Source organism: Panthera pardus, unplaced genomic scaffold, assembly GCF_024362965.1.
Source record: "Panthera pardus isolate Hobbes unplaced genomic scaffold, ASM2436296v1 HiC_scaffold_8, whole genome shotgun sequence".
In the NCBI taxonomy this organism is placed as follows: domain Eukaryota; kingdom Metazoa; phylum Chordata; class Mammalia; order Carnivora; family Felidae; genus Panthera; species Panthera pardus.
This window is the reverse complement of record NW_026527013.1, coordinates 56,874,362-56,891,866: the sequence shown is the minus strand read 5'-3', so window position 1 is coordinate 56,891,866 and position 17,505 is coordinate 56,874,362. Positions and strand designations below refer to the sequence as shown.

Here is a 17,505-nt window from a genome sequence, read left to right as displayed (position 1 = left end):
CTCATGTGGACTCATCTATAAAATGAAACGAATGATAAAAATCCCCACCCCGCCTCGCTTCAAAGGCTGCTGTGCAGATCAACCATGATACTGTGTGAAAAGGTTGTGCAAAGTGCACTGTATAAATATTTTTATTTCCAGAAACCATGAAGGAAAATAGTAATAAATTTACCTATGTGAGAATTAAAACTTCTAAACAGAATAAAAAAACCCCACAAAGTTAAAAAGGACACACGGCAAACTTAAAAAAAAAAAATTATCTGCAGCACAGATGCCAGAAGTAAATTGAAGAAAATGAGATGAACGTTCATTTTCCTGACCCAAAACGAGCTCTTTCAGATCGATAGGAAGAGATGACTAACCGATTAGAAAAGAAGAGCAAAGGATATAAACAAGCAATTCATGGAAAGATATTCAATGCCGCTTGTAATTAAATGCATATTAAAGAAAGACGAATCAAAATAGAGCATGCGAGTCACTTTTTTTTTTTTAACCTACCAAGTTGGCAAAAACGAACAAGTTTGGTGATACTTTTGCTGTTGAAGGTGGGGGAAACGCACACACTCACCAACACTGTTGGGTGAGGGGCAAGGTAGTCCATTTTTCTGAAGGGCGATCTGGCAAAGCTAGAGAGCATGCTAATATAAAAATATAAGGATAGTCAACAGTCTTCCGTGTAAGGTAAGCAAAGAGGAGAACCTCTGATGTCCAACAGGAGGGGACGAAGAGGCTGCATGAAGACACCGAAGCCAAGACTTTGCCCTGGGGTGGACAAATCTTCAAGGTGCAATTCTCGTGAAAAATGCAAGAGACAGAAGACTGTGTATGTTATGACCCCTTTTGCATACATTTTTTTAAAGGTTATACATATATGTGTATTGGGAGTTCCTAATTTTTCTCCCAAGAGGTTACACGCACACCAAAACAAACAGTGGTGACCGCCCTATGGGAGAATGGTGGGGGGCGGGGTGGTGGTGTGGAATGGGTATATGAGGAATCTGAGGGCTCATTGATTTTTAAAAAGTCACTAGGGGTTATCTGGACACAGACACAGCCTCATGAGCCAATAAAATCTTCTTTACATGCATTAGATTAACTTAGATTTTAACAGTAGATAACTAGGGGTGCCTGGGTAGCTCAGTGGGCTAAGGTCCGTGAGTTTGAGCCCCGTGTCGGGCTCTGTGCTGACAGCTCGGAGCCTGGAGGCTGCTTCAGAATCTGTGTCTCCCTCTGTCTCTCTGCCCCTCCCCTTCTTGCACTCTGTCTCTCTCTCTCAAAAATAAATAAACATTAAAAAAATTTTTTAAGTAGATAACTAAGTTAGATAACTTAGATTAAAAAGAATAACTGTTCCTAAAGTGACTAAAAATCACCATTATTATTATTATTACCTAACATGAACCTTGAGGGCCTCGTTCAACAGATTATCATTAGGATACATCCATGATAGAAGCCTATGCAGCTATTTTTTTTTTTTAAAAAGTGTCTTCTAAACATGGATGGATTAAGGATCAACCTCTAAGATCATTTTGGTAAGTGGGAAAAGCAAAGTGTGGTACAGGGTATGGTGTGTTACTTTTTACGTAAAAAAGGCAGGGGTCTTGTATACGTGCAGGTACGTGCATATGTCATCCCTGACACGGGTGTTTAAGAAGCTGGAACAGCGGCACCCTGAGGAAGGTCATGGAGAGTTGGGGCTGGAGTGGGCAGGGGACTGACTGGCTTTCCACGGAAATGTTGTTTAAAATTTGTTTGCTCTGTATGCGTGTACTACTGGGTTTTGAAAAGTAGGTTGACAAAAACAATCATTTCTGAAACTGGGCGGGGAGTTTCTAGGGCCTGCTCTGACACAAGCTGGGGACAACTCCCTCTGTGACCTCGGTATAGGATTGTGTCCCTCTGAGCATCAAGGTCCCCTCTATCTAGTGGACAGGCGGAGCGAGATAAGAGTTCCAAGGCTCCTTACAGTTCTGACGCCATGCCAGCCCCAGAACCTTCTCACCAGAAGAGCCAACCAGCTATGGAAAGGCTGCTGTGGAGGTACAGGGTTTGCCACCCTTGGACCTGTGGGAGCAGAGGCCAACAGTCATTTGCCCTGGGGACAGAGGCTTACATGACTTCTAAGACACCTCCTGACATGCCAATGTGCTATTCCTTTTTTCTTCTTTCACTCACAGCGCCCTGCCCGGAAACTCTTGGTTCATATTTCCTCTCCAGGTTACCCCTAGCAACGTCCCATCTGTCTGGGTTGGAGGTCAGCTCTGGGGAGCAGGGACAGATGACACAGCACTGAGCACCCATGTGGGGTTGAGATGTCAGTGGGGCAAAGCCTTATGCTGGGAAACTGAAACTCTTGCCCCATCCAGAGATCAGCCTTGGCCTCAGTCCTGTTCCTTCCCACCTCCACAGACAGCTCTCCATCCCCACTGACCCTCTGGTTCACGCCCAGTCATCACCCAGAATGTTCTGTGGCTTCCCATTGCCCACAAAGCCAAGTTGACACTCTTCAGCTGGACATTCAAAGTTTGTACTTTCTGGCCTCCATTTACCCTCATAGCCCTTCCCTTCATCCATTATGTCCCTTACTTAAAGCAATTTTCAATAATACAGATTTCATCACATCCTTCTCTTGCTTAAGACCCTTCTAGGGCTCCCAGTGACCTGTAGGACTCAGGTCTAAGTGTCACCGGCTAGACCCCCAAGCCCTGACATTGACTGCCCACCTGCTTGTACTCACTAACCTTTGACGTTTCTCCTGAAGCTCTTCTTTGCAGTTCACCTCTTTTTAAAAAAAATTTTTTGTAAATGTTTATTTATTTTTGATAAGAGACAGAGCACAAGTGGGGGAGGGGCAGAGAGAGAAGGAGGCACAAAATCCGAAGCAGGCTCCAGGCTCTGAGCTGTCAGCACAGAGCCCGACGCGGGGCTCAAACTCACAAACTGCAAGATCATGACCTGAGCCGAAGTCGGACGCTTAACTGACTGAGCCACCCAGGCATCCCTGCAGTTCACCTCTTAACTCAGGCAAAAGAAACCCCAAATCACCCATTGGGTGATGGCGACTGCTGTGATAAGACCTCCCACTGGCCCAGACGACCCAGACCTTTTGAGCTAACCCCCCAGCTCAAGCCCTCACAGATGGACCGAGGAGTGACTTCTGGAATGATGTACCATTACCTTTACCTCATTATAATACTAAATCTCCGCCCAAGGAGGAGCCCCAGCCTCATTTACATAACATGCAATGTGTGTATAGGCATTTTCTTTAAGGGGCACACACCGCCTTATGCTCCCCTCTACATAGGATGACAAGGCTTCCCTACCTAACTATTCATCCTAACCCTAAACTAAAGGAACCCATTCACCCTCTCTCAGGGAGTCACAGATTTGGAAACCATTCCCCATGATTTTACTTGCTGCAAATAAAAGTTTTCTTTGTGTGACAGCTCAACCTGGTACAGTTTCTAACTCACCAAAGAGCGAACTCACTTCGGTGTGGTTACATAAACTTCTCAGGTTAGCATCAGAACTCATTTCTGCCTTTTTTGCCTAGTTCCATCTTCAGTGGCTTCCCCCAAAGTCAACCTATACTTACCGCCTTTGGAGTACATGGTGCTATTTCACGAGATGAAATAGTGGCACATACTCTTCCTTTGGTTCCTCAATATATCAAGAGTTCTTACCAATAAGCAAGAGAAAACCATGAACCACTCAAGATAAAAATAACTGATTGGTTTACCTCAGTAGTTCAGAGAAAAAGTCATCCAGATGATTGGGAACATGCTTTTGTTAAAATGAGAGAGGGTTGTCATTTTCATGAAAATGACATTTAAAAGACTGTATCATGGTCAAATGATTCTTCACAAAGGTGTCGAGAGAACTTACTGGAGAGAATACTTTCTTCAACAAATAGCACTGGGACGATGTCTACATGCAAAAGGATGTATTTGGACCCTTCCCATAATATACAAAAATTAACTCAAAATGATCAATGATCTAAATGTAAGAGTTACAACCATAGGGGCACCTGGCTGGCTCAGCCGGTTAAGCGTCCAAGTGTTGATTCCGTTCAGGTCACGATCTCATGGTTCGTGGGTTTGAGCCCCACATTGGGCTCTGCATTGACAGTGAGATTCTTTCTCTCCCTCTCTCTGCCCCTCCCCTGCTCTTTCTCTCTCTCTCTCAAAAAACAAACTAAAAAAAAATTAAAAAAAAAACCTTATATAACTCTTAGAAGAAAACATAAGAGTAAATCATTGTCACCTTGGGTGGGGAAGTAGTTTCCTAGATATAAAATGATTTTTTAGATATAAAAATATCTTAGATTTTTTTCTTAGATATAATGATTTCTTAGATATCAAACACATAAGCAATAAAAAAAATGATAAATTGGACTTTATCAAAATTAAAACTTTTTACATTTCAAAAGACACAATCAAGAAAGCAAAAAATTTAAGCCACCGACTAGGAGAACATGTTTACAAGTCATATAACCAAAACACAAAACAAAACAAAACACCCCACAAAGATTTGTATTTAGAACATGAAAAGAACTCTGTGACTTAATAATAAGAACACAATACAATTTAAAAATGGGCAAAAAGTCTGATAGGGTCTTTCACCAGAGGAGGTACATGAATGGCCAAGAAGCACATGAAAAGATGCTGAACATCACTAGCCATCAGAGAAATGCAAATCAAAACCACAATAGCCCGTCTCCCTCTCTCTCTCTCTGCCCTTCCCCCATTCACACTCTGTCTCTCTCACTCTCAAAAATAAATCAACATTAAAAAAAAAAGTTAAGCATAGAGTTACCATCTGACCCCTCAATTCTATTCCCAGACATCTACCCAAGAGAAATGAAAACATATGTCCATGTAAGAACTTATATATATATATTCATAGCAGTATTATTCATAATAACCCTAAAGTGGAAGCAACCGAAACGTCCATCAACTGGTCTATCCATACAATGGAGTATTATTGCCATAAAAAGGAATGAAATACTGCCACGTTCTACAACATGGATGAACCTGGAAAACATTACACCAAGAGGAAGGAGCCAGACCCAAAAGGTCACGTATTGGATGACTCCATTTATAATGAAACGCTCAGAAAGGCAAATCTATAGAGACAAAAAGCAGATTAGCGGTTGCCAGGGGCTGGAGGCGGGACAAGGCATTGACGGAAACTAGAGACGAGGCTTCTTTTCAGGGTGATGGAGATAATTTAAAATAAAAATCATGATGTGTATACAACTCTACCAATATCTCTCAACGATCATGAGATGGGACACTTGACACAAGGGAATTTTATGGTATGTAAATGGCATCTTCATAAAGCTTTAAGAGAACACGTGACGACTCTGGGGAGTCCTGGGTCAGGGAAAAATGACATAAAGGGCATTATTGAGACAATTGGTAAAGGTGACTATAAACTGTATTGTATCTGTGCTAAACTTCTTGTCTTTGGCTATTGAACCATGTTTATGTAACCAAATGTTCTTGTTCTTAGGAAATAGACACTGAAGCATTATTCAGGAGTAAAAGTCATCATGTTCCATGTTTGCAATGACCTCGCAAATAGTTCTGGGGGGGAAATATTTGGTAAAACATTAGTAATAATGAATTGGGGTGAAGAGTACATGGGAGGACTTGTTTTGGATATTATTCTTGCAAGTCTCCCTGGTGATTGAAATTATTACAAACAACTCTTGCAACTCCTAAAGAATCCACAAATAAAAAAAAAATTATTGTGTGGAACCTGAAAACTCCTGAGAATAAATCCACGGACCCCAAAGGGAGAAAAAAAACACTGATCTAGCTGTGATCGCAACTCCCATAGGGGGTGCCCCCTGCTCATCATATGTCTCTGAGACCTCCAAAAAGAAGACACAGTCAGAAGCCGGAGGGCATGGTTGGGACACATGCCTGTGTGCCCCTCAGCTTGCATTCATTCATTCATTCATTCATTCATTCACCCAACAAATATTTGAGTGTCTATTATGTGCAAGGGATCAGCTGGGAGCCACACACACACAAATGTCCCTCCTTTCATGGTGCTGATGTCCAGCCGGGAGCAGGGAAGGGTCCTGCAGCAGGAGGAAGGGGAAGTGGAAACCCTTAACCTGTGCCCAGGCCCCAGCCTAGAGGGCAGGGATTGGTGTCTGAATCACCTCTGTTCCCCTGGATTATAAGGAAGTCAAATTCCGTCCCCGCAGAAAAGAGGGTCACAGCTTTTGGACACTGGGGCACACATCCTAGAGGGACTGGGCAAAAATGTTGGGTCACCTCCGATGGGTAGAGCTCAGAACAGAACCAGGAGAACGGATAGTAAGGAGGGTGGCTATGGGCTGTGGGTATGGAGGGGTGTAGGAATGGAGGGCAGAGTGTCGAGGGAGAACCTCACTCCCCTCCCTCCACAAAAGCCAGCATGGGGCTAGCCCAAGTGCTGGCCACACAGAGACAGCATAAGGTGCCCCCCCCCCATTGCCATCCTGGAAGCTTCGGGGATTCCCAAGCTGGGAGCCCCTGAATTATTTTAGGGGATCTTACATCCCATATGCACACCCAACGCTGCTGGTAGACCAAACAAATACTGTTTCACACATTAACATCTTTCAAACCAAAATAGAAGCTGTTGCAGTGAATAAAATTCATAGATTTCAAATTCATCTGAAATGGGTTCTCAGTGGCTTATTGTAATTTTTCAGCCATGGATACTCACCATGGGGGTGGGGAGGTTTCTCACAGGCATCCTGCTTTTACTAGAAAAGCCTGGAGAGTGCAAACAGAGCCTCCCCTTGCTTCATGGTGGGGAGGACAGTGTTGGAGCTAGGGGCTTGCTCCAAGAGGGTGTGGCCCTAGGGCTCCCCACTCGGCACATCTCAGGTCCTGGCTTCCCTGAGGGCAGGGCGGGTCAGACACAGGGGCTGGAGGGATGCCCGGCAGGGCTGGCCCCGCTCACATACTGGCCCCTTGCATTATCAGTCCCTCAAGAGAAGCGACTGGGATAAGGCTGAGTCACTTCTGGGTCCCAAGCAGCCAGCACAAGGCCTGGGTAACTACAAAGGTGGGCAGGTAGGAGGGCAGCTGAATGAAGGGGGCTGAGTTGGGCTCAGGCCAGCTGACCCCTAGCTCTCCACTTGTTGGCTCGGTTGGACCACTGAGCGCTTGGAATGTGGCTAGTGCAGATGGGGAACTGAGTTTGAAAAAGATTTTATTTAACCTGTTAAAATTTAAATGGCCCCATAGGGCTAGTAGCTTCTGTCTGGGGGCAGTGCAGCTCTACAGGCTTAATAGTAACACAGAATGGAGCCTCCAAAGGTGAGCAGTGATTTGGACCCCATGCACTCCCAGTGGGGATTTGTGGGTCCCTTTCTCACCACAATGGCTGGAATGCCTGGGCAAGCCTTGCTGCCTTCATCTTGTCTGGCTCAAGGACCTCACACTTCAGTGGGCACAGAGATCCCTATAGCACGGGTACACAAACTAGGGACTCTATATGACAGGTCTTCAAGGGTAATTTTACCAGGCTGCTTTGGGGCTTTGCATATGATGACTTCAGAACTTGCTTTGCTCATCCCAACCTTTGTGAGATAAGAGCCCAGCAAAATCCCAATGATACACATGCTGTGATTACAAGATATGCCTACAGATTGCCCCCATCCTGGTGCCCAGGCCCCTCTGCAGTGGGATTTGTCCCCTCCTCTTCCCACCCAGAGGGGGTTTATTTCCCGTCCCCTTGGCCACATGATTTCTTTGTGCAGTCGAATGTGGCAGGAGTGATGGTTGTGCCGGTTCTGAGACTGTGCCTCAGGAGGCCATGCACCTCCACGTTCGTCTTCGTGGAACGCTGCTCTTGGACCCCAGTGGATGGCAGATGGTTGTCCACTGGGGACCATGTGGAGGGGAACTGAGGGGACCCCTTGTACAGAAGCGGGCTGCCCACTGAGCAGGCGAGGGGCCATGTGGAGGGGACCTGCGGTCCCCAACCAACCACAGACATGTGGACCTGGACCCTCGGCAGAGCAGTCTCTGAGGCTCCCAGGGGAACTTCTCTGCCCCACAGGGAGGCTGTCCTGGGGAGATGCCCTGAGGTTTGCCTTGTGGGCTGGGCAGGCTCTGACTGGTCACAGCCAGGACCCGATGAGCCCGGGTGCAGAGGGTTTCTGAATCAGCAGCACCCGGCTCCTGGCACATTTACATAGACACCTGCCCAAAGTCACTCTTGCCAGCCCCACCCTTCCCCAGAGCCAGCTTCTTGGTCCTCCCTGCTATCCAGCCAGCTCCCCACCTTGAGGGCAGCAGGCCCCCATAGACACTCCTCCAAGTCCCAACTCCAGGGGAAGCCGGCAGGGGGCTGTCACAACAGACAGGGACTGTGTATCTTCACGCAGTGAGGATGTGGGGTGCAGGAGCCGTCAGCAAAGGACTTCACCTTCAGCAGACATATTGTCTGGAGGCACCAGATGGGGCCTTTCTCCCACACTGGCCCAGCAGCCATGTCCATCCTCCAGATGATGGAGCAGTGGGGGACCAGCTGGGGACCAGCTGCCACCTGGGAGGAGGGCAGACACCAGAGTAGGAAGCCCGTGAACACCTCTCCACTTATCTGACCCACTACGCTGGTCAGCCCTCCAGTTCCCAAAGGAAAGCTCAATTCTGGGTTCCAACTCCGACGCGGCCACTTTCCAGCTAGCAAGAAATGTGAACAAGTTATCTGGCGTGCCTCCGTTTCCCCGTCTGCCGAACAGGATAGGCATTCCGACTGGACGGGGTTGCCGGGAGAATTAAATGAGCACAGAGTAGGGCTCGACACACAGGCGGCACTCAGACGGTGGCACGTCACTGTCATTACCGTTGCCGCCGAGAAGCCTCCTCAGGCCGCCATGGCTCCTTGCCTTGTTTGTGCCCCGGTGTCACCCAGCAGGGTGTGTCAGGGGGGTGTCGTGACGCAGCCTCGAGGTGCTCGTTGTGGCCTACTTATCTGGGGCATCTGTGCTTGCAGATGAAACGTGGCTTGTTATGTGCTTCCTGACTGTTTGAAGTTGAGCCCAGACGTCTCTGGCTGTTTCTGGGGCCCCACCTCTTACCCCATCACTCTTGGGCAGGCGCCCCACAGCGTGTTAACCTTGCCTTGGGACCCACCTTGACACCCCTGCCCAGCCAAGCTCACAGAATCCCCTGGCCTGTGGGAGAATGGCTTCTTATAGACCCTCCAGACCCTTATAGACTTTCTATGCTGTGCCTCCTGGGAAGCCACCAGAGAGAGCGGTGACACACATTTCTAGAGATTCATCCAGCCCTTTCCGGTGGGCCAGGAAGGTGCCAGTCCCTCCATGAGCACATCTGACCCAGAGCAGGGTGCAGGGCATGGAGTTCGTGGCTAGCTCTGGGTCCCAGCCCAGGTTCAGATCCCACCTCTGACATTACTGAATGAACCCGGCCAAGGGACTTAACTTTACTCTCAGTTTCTTCATCCACAAAGTGGGGCTGTTACAAGCGGTGCAGAAAAACAGACCCCCTTTGGGGTAGTGGGTAGTCGAGTCTCCACGTTAGCCGGAGGATTTCATTGTGCCACGGCCAGCGTCTGCCTTTGACGCCTAGGACCGAGCCAGCACCGACGGGACCCACACTGGCGCAGGACGTTTTAGGGACAAACGTCTTCAGGGTTTCGGCACCAGGTTTACTTGTTTGGTTTTGGACAGAAGGGGCCTGTGTTTCCTACACATCCCAGAATCCAGCTACAAAGTCTTTCCATATCAGGTGTCAGTCGTGTCCAACAGACGCCCCCCCCCCCCCACCAGTGCCGAAAAGCTCACTGTGACAATACAAGACACCAGAAGACCACAAAGGGCCCATCAGCGCCCCACACACATAGATGCTCCACGAGCAACAGCTGACATTATTATTATTTGTGTTCCTGTGTCTCCAGAAGAGGCCAGAGCCCAGGGAGGGGCAATGGCCCGCCTCGGGCACACGCGCTAGCAGTCCAAGCTGGGGTGGTTTCAGTACTTAAAGGTGAAATGTGGTTACTTGTGTGGTTCTGACAGGTTTCTGGAGTTTGGGGCTGAACCCAGAGGCCTCCCCCTGGGGTCCCCCTGCCACCTGCGACCTGCCACCCTCAGTCTGGGGCTCCGAGGCCAAGCAAGAGAGGTGGCTTGCGACCACCAGGCTCTGGACAGGTCCTCCCTCCCCTGTCGTCCCCCCATCAGCCTTCACAGGTAGGCCCTGCTTCCAGCAAATGCTTAACAAATGAGGTGGACTATCCCCCAACGGCGACCCTCAGGCTCTCACACCTGGGGGAAGCAAGGTCCGGCCCACCCGGACTCCCTCTCCTGGGAGGGGGTGCTAGAAGCCCCCAACCCCTCTCTCCTTTGAGCCTGAATTCCCTGCCGGCTGTGCCCCTGCTCCTCCCCCCCTGCCACCGGGCCCATCCCCCTTCTCTCCTCTACTCTGGTGCCCTCTGCAGAGAGGCTCTTGCCGACCACCCATAAAGTAGTCTCCACCAGGCCATTCCCCCCACATCAACCCATTTATTTTCCTCATTGCAAAGTCTGAAAGTATCCTGTTTAGTTGTTCGCAGCTCCAGGGGGAGGGGATCTTGGTCTGACTTTCTCATTCCTTTGAGCAGTGCCTGGCACACAGTAGGTGCTCAGCAGATATTAGCTGAATGATTTATGAATACAATAACTCACTTGGCCCACTCCCAGGGCAGGAAGAGGAGCCGTGGGGGGCAGGCGGATGCCCAGCTGCCCAGTGGGAAGGAGACATATGAGAAAAAGGGGCCATCCCATGGGCTGGCATTGTTAGTCCTCTCCGTAACCTCTGAGGTGGTGATTAGCAAGCCATTTTCTAGATAAGGCAACTGAGGTCCAGAGAAGTTAAGTGACTTGCCCAAGGCCACGCAGCTTATACACAAGAAAGCTTTCTTTCCTAGGACCCATAGCCATTCATCCCTTCTATGAGTTCGCCACACAAAGGAAGAAAATGTAACAGCCAACATTTACTGACACCTGCCAGGCACTGGCCCAGGTGCTTTTCCGAGGTCCACTCTGGGAGGTAATTACAGGTCCATTTTGCAGATATAAAACTGAGGCCCAGAGCAGCTCTGTGACTTACCCTAGGCCACACAGCAAAGCAGCAGCCCATATACCCTACGGTGGGTACTCAGGCTACCGGGCTTCCTCACGTGGTGAGAACAAAGTTAAGGTGTGCGGTGCCCCAACTGCCTCAGTTTTCCCTTTGTGCAATGAGGGTGTGGGCAGAATGACTTCTGGCATGTATGATATCATCGGGGAGGCCCGACTCTTGCCTGGGGAGCCTTAGAGCTGAAAAGGGAACTGAGGAGTGGCTGTTTCCCCATCCTGCCCTGCCCCCCAAGCTGGCCCTGAGCCAGGTGGGTGGTTACTGACCTTTGACCACTTCCTCCGGAAATTCCCCAGGAAATGCCCGTGTGCCCATAGCCTGAGCATAAGTCCAGCCTCCAGGCCCAGGGGCCTCACACCTTGCATCCTCCTGCTAAGATTGCCCGAAATAGAAACCAGTAGGCAAAATAATTAGGATGCTTATGAATGTGTGTGCCCATATGTATGTATACACACACACACGTGTGTGTATATACAAAGTGCGGCTGTGTGTATGTATGTGTATGTGTATACATACAAATGTGTATATTGCTGATTAGATAAATTTATCTACATAAGAAAACAACAACGAGGGGTGCCTGGGTGGCTCAGGCGGTTAAGTATCCGACTTCAGCTCAGGTCATGATCTTGCGGCTCCCGAGTTGGAGCCCCGCATCGGGCTCTGGGCTGATGGCTCAGAGCCTGGAACCTGCTTCCGATTCTGTGTCTCCCTCTCTCTCTGCCCCTCCCTCGCTCATGCTCTGTCTCTGTCTCTCTCTCTCTTGAGAATAAATAAAACATTTAAAAAAATTTAAAGAAAACAACAATGAAAGCTAGGCTGACGGTACACCGAGACAAACCGTACCTCTATCTCCTAGGGTCCCTTCCTCTCCCCTCTGCCTGTGCGGCACCAGCCTCCTGCCCCAGCCTTTGCCTCTGGTCTCTCTCTTGCCAGTCTGTCCTCCATTCAAGCTCCCAAGGTATCTTCTCCAAACTCAGATCTGAAAGCTCCAAAGGCAGTGAAACAGATGGTTAAGAATCCCAGCTTTGGGGTCCAGCAGATTTAGGGTTGGAGGCCATTTGCTATGACCCTGGGCAAGTGACTTTATCTCCCTAAGCCTCCGTTTTCTCATCTGCAAAATAGGGGTCAAAAGAAACCCTGCCACATGGGGCTGACATGAAGGGATGACGCACATCAGGTCACCTAGCCCAGAGTGCAAACAGAAGACCTGGCAGGTCTTCTCAGGTCACAGTGGTGGATGCGGGATGTTTTTGCCTTCCCAGCCTCCACTCTCACTTCAGGTAAGGCACCCTGATTTTCTCTGGGGATTCTTCCCTCCTCCACTCTTAGTCCATCTAGTTTTTGTCAGCTGACTCCATCTCTAACTCTAGAATATTACACCCCCTAGCCAAATCACCTGGTTCAGGGATCGGCATGTGACCCCAGCTAGACCACTGAGAGTCTGTTCTGGGAGCTCTGATGGAACTGTTTCTACACAGCGTTATTAGCTGCAAGACGGTTGTAAACCTGGGGCTGCTGGGGCAATCACAGGCAGAGAGGCTCCCTGAAGTAAAGTCAGGAGAGATGAAAACAGAGACACCAGCTTGAGCCCCTGAATCAAACTGTACCTGAAGCCCTCCCTGTTTCAGAAACAGAAGGCAATGAATTCAGCTTTTGGCTCGAGACCATCTGTTTTTGTTATCTGGTTGTTCATTTGTTTTTGTCACTTGTGACCAAAAGGGTGCTGGTTAATACAACCTCCCTGTTTAAAAACTCCAGAGGCCTACTCTGGACTCTGGGCCCCGTCTGCCTCCTTTTTGGGCCCTCAATTCTGGTCTTCTACCTTCCTAGGTTCCACACCATCCAAGACTGATGGCTGTTCCCCAACACACCGTGGTAGACTCATCCTACAAATTCTCTCCCACTCTCCATTTGGCCAATTCTCATTCACGCTCCAGACCTGGCTCAGGTGACAACTCTCCCAGAGACCTTCTCCCAGTATCCTTCTACCACTCTGAAATGTCAGTGGCATCTGCCTCTGGCCTCCTTCCGCTCCCTGTATATCACCCGGGTACAGTTCACTACCGTTCTCTCTTCCCTGTTCAAAAAACTTTGTCTTACCAACTCCTTTAAGAAATGAAAACCTTGGATCAATTACTATTGGACAAGTTCCAAATTTGGGTTTAACTCACCGAGTACATTTCCTGAACCTCAAGCCTGACCAGCAGACACAAGGCTGAACGACCATGTGCTTGCCCTTGGGGGGGGTCTAGAGTCTGAAGCAAACAGTTTCCCATTTGACTCAAGTCTGTGGCTGCAAAAATGGCAATTTTTAAAAAATGTCATAATCAAACTGAGAATGTTTCTTTTACTTGGGGATAATCATCCTTGACATTTATTGAGCTATTTCTATGTCATTGCGTATGGCACGCCCTCACTTTACAGATGAGGAGACTGAGGCTTACAGGGGTTATAGCAACCAAAGGGGGGGCTGGGATCTGGCCCTCCATCTTCCTGCTCCCACCCCACGTTCCTCTCCCTGGCTTATCTCAGCTACAGGTGAACGCACTGTGAGGGGGCAGCTGAGAGGTGGTCTAAAACTTTGCAGCTTAAAGCTCAGACTCAAGCTGGTTTCCCCCGGTCGCTCATGACCTGTGGCTCTCCACACCTACTTCAGCTTGGGGGTCTCAGGCTTCACAGCTCACACCTGGCCATGGGCTATGATGTGCCCCCTCTCCTGCAGACATCGGGTTTCAGATTTACTGTGCTCGCTTCCGGCAAACACCCTGCCTGTGTGATGGGAGTCTTAGTGGTTAGTCTGCTGGGAAGGTGTTTCAACATGTAACTGTTTTGAACAAGGTGACTTCCCCATATGTCCCTACCATAGGTGGCATCCCAGTAGCCTCTTAATGGCAGATCAGAGGCCACCGAGCCTGGCCAGTTGCTAAGTGCAAAGTTCTAAGTTTGTGGGGGGAAATAGGTCTGATTGACTCCGATAGGCCGTCTGTCCTGGCACCTGCTTCCATCTCTGCACAGGGGGGATGAGAAACCTCCAGGGGCTGTCGTGTAACCGGAACGAGGCAACATATGGAAAGTCACAGGCACACAGTAGGTGCTCAGTACGTGCTCATTCTTTCCCATCCTCATTGCCTTAAAGCCAGAGCCACCTTTCACCCACATATAGACCCAGTTGGCCCCACATCCACCACCTGTGCTGACCTCTAAGCCCCACTGGGAACTCCACGGCCTGGCCAACCCCACTGTGTGCGGGTCCTGAAGCAGCCTGAACACCACACTGAACCCCAGGGCCCCTGCCCCCTCACTTCTTGTTCCCCAAGCCAACTCCTCCTCTGCTTTCAAAATCTAGTTCGGCTGTCATCTCTTCTAGGAAGACTTTGGGGAACCCATCCTGATGTGAAACTGACATTACTCCTCTGGTCTCCCATTGGCTCTGGAGCTCACGCCCGGCTAGGCTCTGATCACCCTGCATGGTAACTTCCTCTTTTCTTGTCCCATATCCCCCAGGGCACTGTCAACATCCCCAAGACAGAGACCATGTGTTGCTGGTTGCAGCCTGGCCCCTGAAGCTGGCCTGTTGCTGGATTGGGGAGAATTCCCTACACGCTAAGCACAGAGCTGGGGACCCCACACAGAGTGGCCCTGCTTCAAAATGGAGCCAGCAGGGAGGAAGGCAGAGGTGAGAGCTGAGACATCTAAACCCATTGCATAAAGTGAACCCCTGGATCCAGCCGTTCCTGAAGCGAGCCACACCCTAGGCTTTTCAGTTCCATGAACCAATGAAGCCCTTTTATGCTTAAGCCTGTTTGATTTGGCTTTTCTGTTACCTGCAATGACAAGGGTCCTCAGTGACAGACTGAGGCTAACCTGACACACCCCAGGTCAAATAGCTAAGAGAGTAGCAGGGTTGAGACTCACACCAAGGTCAAGGCTCTCAACCTACTTCGGCAGCCTGACAAGTGCCTGGATGCTCTCTGTAAGCTGGGTGCAGCTTGGACACCCCACTCTGCCTGGCCAGACTCCTCTTTCCTTTCCCCCAGAAGTCACACTCATATAGCTTTCTGGGCACTGGTTTGCTCATCCCTCAAGTGGGGCTCATAACCCCTCCCTCACAGACTCAGGGAGAAGGCCCAGGGGTGCCTCACACTGGCCCATAAGGGACCTGCTCTCAACTGTCTGCTTACAGATGCTGTGCTCAGCAGGCCCCAGCTCGGGGGGGCCGTGTGGAGCTGCACCCATACCCTGCCCACGCCTGGCCAGTCCTCCCATTTGGGCAATAATTCCACATCGGGGCAGGGGTTCTGAAGGCCAGACTGTTTTGGCTGTCTGATGATGGGGGTGGGGGCCCTGCTCAGTCTCTGCTCACTCTGAGCCCAGGGGAGCGGGCTTCAGACAGGAGGAGACTGGCAGGCCCCGGGGGGATGGCAGGGCCCCAGTTGGCTTCTTGGACCCTGTGTCCCACACAGGTCCAGTCCCCAAGGAAAAGGCCTAAGGAAAACCCTCGTGCCTCCAAGGATACAGGCTCTTCAAGGTACGACGGGGGCGAGGGGCCAGGAGGAGAGGTCCCACCAACCTGAGTTTACTTGGTGCCATGAAACAATCTTTCACGCTCCAACAGCTGGAGGCTCAGGCGAGGCCTGTGACTTGCCCAGACTCACACGGGCAGGCCTGCGGAGCTGGGACCCAAACCAGGGACTCTAACACCTACATGGCAGCAGCTGACTTAGAGGGTCAGAAGTCCGATGTGACCGTTAGATGTGAAAGACCTTAAGCAAAGCTGAGCTGAAGAGGGTCATGTCGTAAGTGGGACTTGGTCTGGGGACTTCCAGAAGTGTCAGGGGAAGGAGCATCTCTGGAAGCCCCACGTCTCTCCTCAAAGCCCGGACTCCCCCTAGGCACACAGCAAAGCTCGGCCCTGCTTACCTTGTCTCTGCTTAGAGTCCCAGGCACCTGCCGCCCTCTCCACCCACCACCTGCTCTCTATTTTTTTTTTAAGTTTATTTATTTTGGGAGAGAGACAGAGAGAGCTCGAGCAGGGGAGGGGCAGAGAGAGAGAGAGAGAGAGAGAGAGAGAGAGAATCCCAAGCAGGCTCTGCGCTGTCAGCACAGAGCCTGACGTGGGGCTCGGGCCCACGAAGCCATGACATCATGACCTGAGCCGAAATCAAGAGTCGGACACTTAACCCACTGAGCCCCTCAGACGCCCCCCTCAAGGCTCCTGACTCGCCGTGGCCATTCACAGGGAAAGAAAGTTGCTTGTCTGAGATCCTCAGTGGCCCAGAAGAGGTGGCTGCCACAGAGCCCGGCAGTCCTGGCCCCTGGTGACATTCTATCTGCCCTTCCCTCAGGACTGGAAGAGGCCTTCCCCCAGGAGAGGTGCTGGCACCTGCCTGGCTGGGCTCCCCAGTTTGCACCCCGGAGGCCAACAGGGGCAGGTAGCTGCTGGAGACCGCTGAACTGGAGGCCGGAGCCCTGGGCCCTGAGCTGCCTGACCACCCGGGGTCCCCACACGGCCCTCTGGCTCACTGGGGTCATAGAGAGCTCTGCCGATGCATCAGAGGAAGGCTTTGTCGACCTGGGATCAGAGAGCCGCCCTGGGGGTTCTCACTTCTGCAGCCAAGCCTACCTTGAGCCCAGCCCCAGCTCTTGGAGGCCAACAGGGGCAGACAGCTCCCTGCTTAGCACTGGAGTCCAACCCCACTACAGGTGGAAAAACCGAGGCCCAGTGATAGGACAGTTATGGGATCATTCACCCCTGCCCCTGTACCCCAGACAGAGACTGTATGATGCACTGAGGGGCATAGAGTCACTCTGGGTCCAAGCCCCAGCTCCCCAACTTACACCTGCTGCGGGACATCGTACAGATGTCCTAACATCTCTGTGCCTAAGTTTCCACATAACCCAAACGTGACAGTCATTCTCCTTTCCAGGGTTGTAGCGAGGTTAGATGGGGAAGCAGAGCTCAGTGGGGAATCTCCCTGCGGGGCAGGTGGCCCCAGGGCTCCCCATCTTGCCACAGGGGATTTCCCGAGGGACAGCACCAAAGAGGCTCACTGGATCTTTCTCATTCAGTGTGTCCAGAGCTTTCCATCCACGTGGGGGCTGTCCCCAAGGTTCCTCCTGGCCCCGGAGAATCTACAGATCCTCAAGATTTCTCTCTGGATCATTTTGGAAAGAAGCTTCTCCTCCCTCTGCCCCGTGCCTCCTTTTGCTCAAAGTGTATGCCTTATGGGGTGAGGGGGTAGCAGTGGGGGAAGGAAACTGCACCAACTACCCTCCAGGAGCCCTCAGCAACCGTGCAACCTCTGTGGGCCTCAGTATACTCAGCTGTAAAATGGGTGTGGCTCCTCCTCAGGGT

The 17,505-nt window shown here is 50.6% G+C and overlaps 1 protein-coding gene across 7 annotated transcripts in view; it reads right to left on the bottom strand.

The window, feature by feature from the left end:
- Nucleotides 1-17,505, bottom strand: part of IQSEC1 (IQ motif and Sec7 domain ArfGEF 1) — a 425,063-nt gene that overhangs the window by 99,084 nt on the left and 308,474 nt on the right. The window lies entirely within an intron of this gene.